Here is a 7,877-nt window from a genome sequence, read left to right as displayed (position 1 = left end):
TTGATTTCCCAGTGCATGGTTTCTATTTTTTAAAATATATCCTGTGTTGTGACTGTGATCAAAGTCACCGGAGAGACACCAAAGCTGGTGATATGGATGACTTTATTCATCACATGTAGACACTCTTGGTAGAGACTTAACAAACCCAAAAGTACATCACATTTTTATACTCTTCAGATCAAAGTTAACAGTGTAGGTGACTCAATACAATTCCCATAATTACAATGACATCTGTTTACTTCAATACTTTCGGCTGACAAATGGTTCCTTTTGAGGTACATGTTTACAGTGGAAGCACGTTGTAATTGAAAAGACACCTCTGAATGTTCAAACACCCTTGTTGGGAGAAAATAATTAACACATATTCTTTAAAAACTTCTGATGACAGAGCTAGACACTCAAAAATAATGTTGCCAGGGCTGTCTCCGAGTATGCAAAAAAACATTGATTGCCTATACCTGAAGCCATGATGGATCTGCTTAGTGACATCAGCCTGGTCTTCCAGCTTGAACTCAGTCACAATGGTGCAAATAACTTGGCCATGTTGCAGATCAATTAATACAAACCTGTTGTCTTAACATTTGGCTGATACATATGTAATCTTTTGGTCTGTGGGTCAGTTTAACTTCAATTTACTGCCTGCAATTTACAATAAGAACTGAAGACTGGTTCTTACTTGAATTAATGTTATTTTCACTTAACTCCAGAATACTCCCAAACAGTCTGAATGCTGCTTTGAGAGTTGTGAACTAAGTATTCCCAATATTAGTTAGGATGTTGCCTTTTAAAAATAGGGTTGTGCATAATCCTTGGACATTAATCTCTGTCCACCTGGTAGTCATATAAACAGTCATTTTTAACTTGTCCATGGCATTCAAGATGCCTGGGCTAATCCTATTTGCCTGCATTTGGCCCTTAACCCTCTACACCTTTCTTGTCATATAAATTGATTTATTATTATCACATTTTGCATGTCATCCATACAGATCATTTCATCACATCAGTGCATTGAGGTAGTACAAGGGAAAACCATATGAGAACACTGAATAAAGTGTTACCGTACAGAGGAAATGCAGTGCATGTAGATAATAAGGTGCAAGGTCATAATAAGGTAGATTGTGAGGTCAAGAGTCCATTTTGTCTACCGGGGACCAAATCAATATTTTTACAGCAGCAAGACAGAAGCTGACCTTGAGCCTGGTGGTACATGCTCTCTAATTTAATCACATTCTTCCTACGGTAGAATGACTAGTACAGCACACAGTACTCCAAGTGCAGTCTCACCAATGTCTTGTTATCTCTTCCTATAACAGAGCTGTGAACAGAATAAGACTTCTGGGGGCTTATAAGATGACACTGATCTTTCCAGTGAATTTTAAAAGAATTTTTTTTCCAGAGATGCCATTTTTCTCCACTACCTTGTGCCTGATATAAGGACTGCAAGTCCCATAAGCACATAAGAGGCCAAGTATTGCCGTTACTCACTAAATGGCGTAATCTGCAAGTCCTTTGGTCTTGACATTCAAGGAACCTTTATTTGACTGAGAACTAGGGTGTGCTGGTGCATTTAAGGTGATCACATTATTTTATCATTAACTATGTTCACAAATGGGTATTTTCTAAGATGTGAGAAATGTTTCACATTTTTCAATGTCTTATGTGAACCTTTGGATCAATGGCGGACTTCTATCCAGTAAATATTGATTTATAAGTTGCATCCTTTTGTGTACTCGGATAAGCAAGTTAGCGATTGCTCGGGTTTAATTTCTAAGCGTGCATTCACCCTAGCATCAGTTGCATATGGTAGCATGACCTTGGAGTAGCTTGACCTAGCATGACCTTGATATTGTAGCATGGTGTTGGAGTGACCTTGGTTCTGGAGCATTGGCACCACATTTTGAACTGTTTCCATGAGCTCCAATCTGTAGGATTTTTGGTTGAAGTGCCACATAACAGCAAGGAAGATTGAACAAAATGTCAAAGCATTGAGACTGCCTTGTCTGGGTGGCAGCCACAGCCCTCCTACCTTCCACCAGTGTGTTAAAATGCTGGCTCTATTGTTCCTTTTAAGACAACCAACTAATGAGGGAAAGCATGAAGTGATATTACTTTATTTAATTAAAGTTACATTACTTGAAAAGTAAAAATCTTCATAATTGGTTATTTGATATTCATTCATTCAAAGCTTCACTTCAAGTGTCAACAGTTTTCAAAGTGGCTGAAAAGTACATTGGAAAGGTGTAACACTAGATCTAGATCAGAAGTAGATTGATTGGTCTCTAGGCTATGCTATTGTACAGTTGTATAAGGAGTGACAACTTTTTTAAAAGATGCTCAGATTACCTCTAGGAACAATTGAACAGAACAAATATCCATAATGTAAGAATTTCAACTGTGAATTCAAGTTTATTTAATTAAAATCCCTCCAAACTCATTTTGGCAAATCCTTCTGAGAAGGCAAAATAAGCCTTCACCCCAAAGCTGACTGCTCTTTTCCCCATTGATGTACCACACTTAGAACTTTGAGCATAGAACGGTACAGTACGGTACAGGTCCTTCACCCCACACTGTTTGTACTAATCGTGATGCCGATTTAAACCTCACAGCTGCCTGCACACAATCTGTATTCATTGTGTGTGTGTGTGGTGTGTGAGAGAGACTAAATACCTCTAAAACATTACTATCAATGTTTAATAGCAGGGATTTTAAAAGCATATTCCCAGAAACCAAGAATCTCATTAACTACCATGCTATTTTCCTCCTACCTATAAAGACCACCTTAAAACCATTTTCAACTGTGTATTCATTCAATTCTACCACTCAGCTAGTTCTCCCAATGAAGGACATCCTTCAGCAGTTTATTCATGCACCTCCTTACTGAATTTCTTTGGCTAAACAAGGTGAAATATCTTAGTTTGCAGTGCATCCTTTTTACTAGGCATAATGAACAGTAGAAAGATTGAAATAAAACATTTAATAGTCATTGAAGTATTTGATAGTTCTTAGTAATTCAATAGTTACTTGGTAGTTAAAGGGCCAGCCATTTTACATGATGCTCTTACCAAATAAGAATTTACCCCAACATCTATTTAATTCAACTAGCAATAGATCAAACCATGAAATGTGTACATTTTCCTCTTTCAAATCAATAATTCAGAAGCTGTGATAAATTATTCATTAATACAATATGATTTCAGCACCAGCTGTTAAATTCTACACCTTTAAGTGGGATGTCAATTTTCAGTAATGTGTATTTATGTATTGTGATGGATATTCACTGGCCAGAGCTGGGAGGTTTTTCTTTTTTGCCATGTTCAGCTTTCCAAACACTAGCAGATGACACTTCTAGAGATCGAAGTGTTGTTTTTGAATAAATTGAACTTCCAACCAATATTCTTTGTTTAGCTTCTTGTCAATCTTTAATTGATAATCTAAATGACAAGCAGTAATCAGTTTGGAGTTAAAAGGCCAGCTTTGCAAACAAACACCATCTATTGGAAATTGGCTCACAACACCTGGGCTTATTGCTCGAGGTGCAGTGTAAGACAATAGGGTATGTTAATTGCCCTACGTCAAACCAGACAATACTGGCTAAATTATTTAGTTCAAGGAAGCTTGCAGACCAGATTGATATTATCACTTAGCATATCGAGTAGCTTATCAGTTAATAGTTGGAAGGTGTATGTACCAAAAGAGTTGGCTTCACTATGTTAATTGTGGGTACCTCAGATCTCCAGAAGCTCTTAGACCACTGGTGTTAAAATGTATCTGAAAAAGTATCACGTGTGTGAATTCACTCAAGTGGAAGAGAAACAGTATAAATGTGAAGAGCTGTACAGGCTTATTAGGAATAGCTAAAGCTCTCAAGAAGAATGACAGAAACACGAGTGAAATAAATTCCATTCCTCTGCCTTTTGATTTCTGTGAAAGACAACTGGTTCATCTGTGGCTCGTGAATATGACTTTTTACCTTGTAGGAATTGTACCTTTTGTTTTGATATTCTTTGTGTTTTAAAAATGGTTTGTAATTTGGAAGTCTTTTATAAGATAGAAATCCTGAGTTTTAAATGTGATGTCAAGGCTGCAGTTACTGCAGTGGGGTCATCTCCCAGAAACTGCTAAGCTGCAGAGAGGTGAGAACATGTGAAGTCCATCACTGCATCACTATCTACCACTACAACTTCCATTCAATCCCTGATACTTTTCATATTGTGAAGGGAAGTTCAATTCGCTTTTCTTGATAGTATGTAGCATTTTAAGTGATAAGTAGCTTGGATAACAAGTTAAGTCTGACATATTTTGCCTGTCAGATGGATTTTTAAACTGAATTTATTAAACAGTTATGAGGGGAAAAACTGCAATCTCATATCATGCAAAGAGGTTATTACAGCTTTCCTTGGAAAACTCAATTTTTAGCAACAATATTTGGACGTTTCAAGTTTATGCAATTTCTTTCACTGGACACCCTGAAGATAGAATTGCAAGATGATGATCTGATTCTATATCTTGATCATTTGAAACAACTGCGCACTAATTACAGAATTTCAGTTCAGAGACCTGCTGGAGATGCATATTCCAGATTGTGTGGTGGACCCATTTGGGGTGAATCTGAATGATGTTGACACATTGCAGGAATGTCTTATTGAGCTTCAGAGTGATCTAATGGCCCAAGCAAAATTCAAACATAGCAAGCAAAATTTCTGGATAACTAGTGATATTCAAAATGTTTCCACAGTTCTGTGAGAAAGCAAAGTTGTTTTTAATTGGGATCTTATTGAAACGTATAAAATCCTAAAGGGATTGGACAGGCTAGATGCAGGAAGATTGTTCCTGATGTTGGGGAAGTCCAGAATGAGGGGTCACAGTTTGAGGATAAAGGGGAAGCCTTTTAGGACCCAGATTAGGAAAAACAACTTCACACAGAGAGTGGTGAATCTGTGGAATTCTCTGCCACAGGAAACAGTTGAGGCCAGTTCATTGGCTATATTTAAGAGGGAGGTAGATATGGCCCTTGTGGCTAAAGGGATCAGGGGGTATGGAGGGAAGGCTGGTACAGGGTTCTGAGTTGGATGATCAGCCATGATCATACTGAATGGCGGTGCAGGCTCGAAGGGCCGAATAGCCTACTCCTGCACCTATTTTCTATGTTTCTAGTCAAGCTCCTCACTTACTGTCAAAAATGTGTGACAGTCTTGATGTTGTGAAAAGAGGTATTCTTTAGTTATCATTAACCAATTTGCAACCAGATATTCAAAATCTCACTAGTTTGCATCAGTTGCAAAAATCACACTAAATGCCTAAAGTAATAACATTAAGTGCTTTTTTTGCTGTTTGGAAGAATATTATATATTAAAATGATCCTATTCAGATTTTGAAATGTTTTATGTTTCATATACACCTGTAAGATATCTAACATATAATAATACTCAACCTGTTAAATATTGACTGTATATTAGAATAATTAGTGCAGTTGGCCACAAGCAGAAAAAAGTTGAGAGCCACTGATCTTTCCATACGCTGAATGTTTATTATTCCTTTGGATAATTTTTGCTCATAGTTGTTTCTTATCCAGAGCTCTTTCACTTTTTCTTCTTATCTACAAATCTGGGAATAGTTTTTTCTCCAATTTCTGTTTACATAAGGCCATAAGACAGCAGGATAAATTAGGCCATTTGGCCCATCGAGTCTGCTTTGCCATTCCATCATGGCTGATTTATTAGCCCTCTCAACCCCCATTCCTCTAAATTCTCCCATTAACCCTTGACAACCTGACTAATCAAAAAGCTATCAACCTTCACTTTAAATGTACCCAATGATATGGCTCCACAATCTTCTGTTACAATGAGTTCTACGGACTCGTCACCATCTGGCTAGGTGCAATCTCAATGGCTCTCCACATGGCTTTAGACCAGCTGGACAACACAAATACCTATGTCAGGATGCTGATCATCGACTATAACTCAGCATTTAATATAGTTTCCACAGTCCTGATTGAGAAGTTGCAGACCCTGCGCCTCTGTACCTCCCTCTGCAATTGGATCCTTGACTTCCTAACCAGCAGACCACAATAGGGGCTGATGGGTGATAACATATCCTCACTGGCGCACCTCGGGGTGTGTGCTTAGCCCGCTGCTCTACACATGACTGTGTGGCTAGGCATAGTTCAAATACCATCTATAAATTTGCTGATGATACAACCATTGTTGATAGAATCTCATGTGGTGATGAGAGGGTGTACAGGAGTGAGATATGCTAACTAGTGGAATGGTGCCACAGCAACAACCTGGCACTCTACGTCAGTAAGACAGAAGAGCTTGATTATGTACTTCAGGAAGGGTAAGACGAAAGAATACATACCAATCTTCATAGCGGGATTAGAAGTGGAGAGAGTGAGCAGTTTCAAGTTCCTGGGTGTCAAGATATCCTGAGGACCTAATCTGGTCCCGACATATTGATGCAGTTACAAAGAAGGCAAGACATCGGCTATACTTCATTAGGGGTCTGAAGAGATTTGGCATGTCAACAAATACACTCAAAAACTTCTATAGTTGTACCATGGAGAGCATTCTGACAGGCTGCATCACTGTCTGGTATGGAGGGGCTACTGCACAGGACCGAAAGAAGCTGCAGAGGGTTGTAGATCTTGTCAGCTCCATCTTGGGTACTAGCCTACAAAGTGCCCAGGATATCTTCAGGGAGCAGTGTCTCAGAAAGGCAGTGTCCATTATTAAGGACCTCCAGCACCCAGGGCATGCCCTTTTCTCACAGTTACCATCAGGTAGGAGGTACAGAAGCCTGAAGGCACACACTCAGCAATTCAGGAACAGTTTCTTCCCCTCTGCCATCTGCTTCCTAAATGGACATTGAATCTTTGGATACTACCACACTTTTTAAAAAGTGCAGTATTTCTGTTTTTGCACGTTTTAAATCTATTCAATATACATATACTGTAATACTGTACTTTTATTTTTTCTCTCTGCTAGATATGTATTGCATCGAACTGCTGCTGCTAAGTTAACAAATTTCACATGATAATAAACCCGATTCTGAAAAGACGCATCTGTCCTAAATTCACATTCCACTATTCTGAGGCCCTCTGGTCCTAGACTCCCCACTATTGGAAACATCTAATCTATCTAGGCCTTTCAATATCTGGTAAGTTTCAAAGAGATCAGCACCCTCCCCCCATTCTTAAGCGATTTCAGGCCCAGAGCCATCAAATGTTCCCCATACGTTAACCCTTTCATTCCTGGAATCATTCTTGTGAACCTCCTCTGGATCCTCTCCAATGCCAGCACATCTCTCCCTAGATATGGGGTCCAAAACTGCTCACAATACTCCAAGTGTGATCTGATCAATACCTTCTGAAGCCTTGGCATTACATCCTTCTAGTCCTCTCAAAGGCAAATGCTAACACTGCATTTGCCTTCCTTACCACCATCACAAGCTGCAAGTTACATTTGGGGAATTCTGCATGACAATACCCAAGTCACTTTGCACCTCTGATTTTTAAGTTTCTCTGTTAGAATCTTTCTACAGAAGTGCATGACCATACACTTCCTACTACAATATTCCATCTGCCACTTCTTTGCCCATTCTCCTAATCCAAGACCTTCTGCAGACCCCCTTCTTCCTCAACACTACAAAGCCATCAAATCCATACGTTAATAGTGAAAACTGAAGGGTAACAAACAGAACCCTTCCAGGATTTTGGTAATAATTTGGTATTAGTATTCATACCATCCTTCTCCCATTGAGGCTTCAACTAGGCTTTTTTTAAATACCCACCTCCAGACCCATTTTTTGGTCCTGCAAGGCTCTTTAGTGTAGTAGCCTATTGTTTGGCAGTACTGAAACTGGAAATTATTGTTGGCTTG

Source organism: Mobula hypostoma, chromosome 6, assembly GCF_963921235.1.
Source record: "Mobula hypostoma chromosome 6, sMobHyp1.1, whole genome shotgun sequence".
NCBI lineage: Eukaryota > Metazoa > Chordata > Chondrichthyes > Myliobatiformes > Myliobatidae > Mobula > Mobula hypostoma.
Note: the sequence above shows the minus strand (reverse complement) of the source record.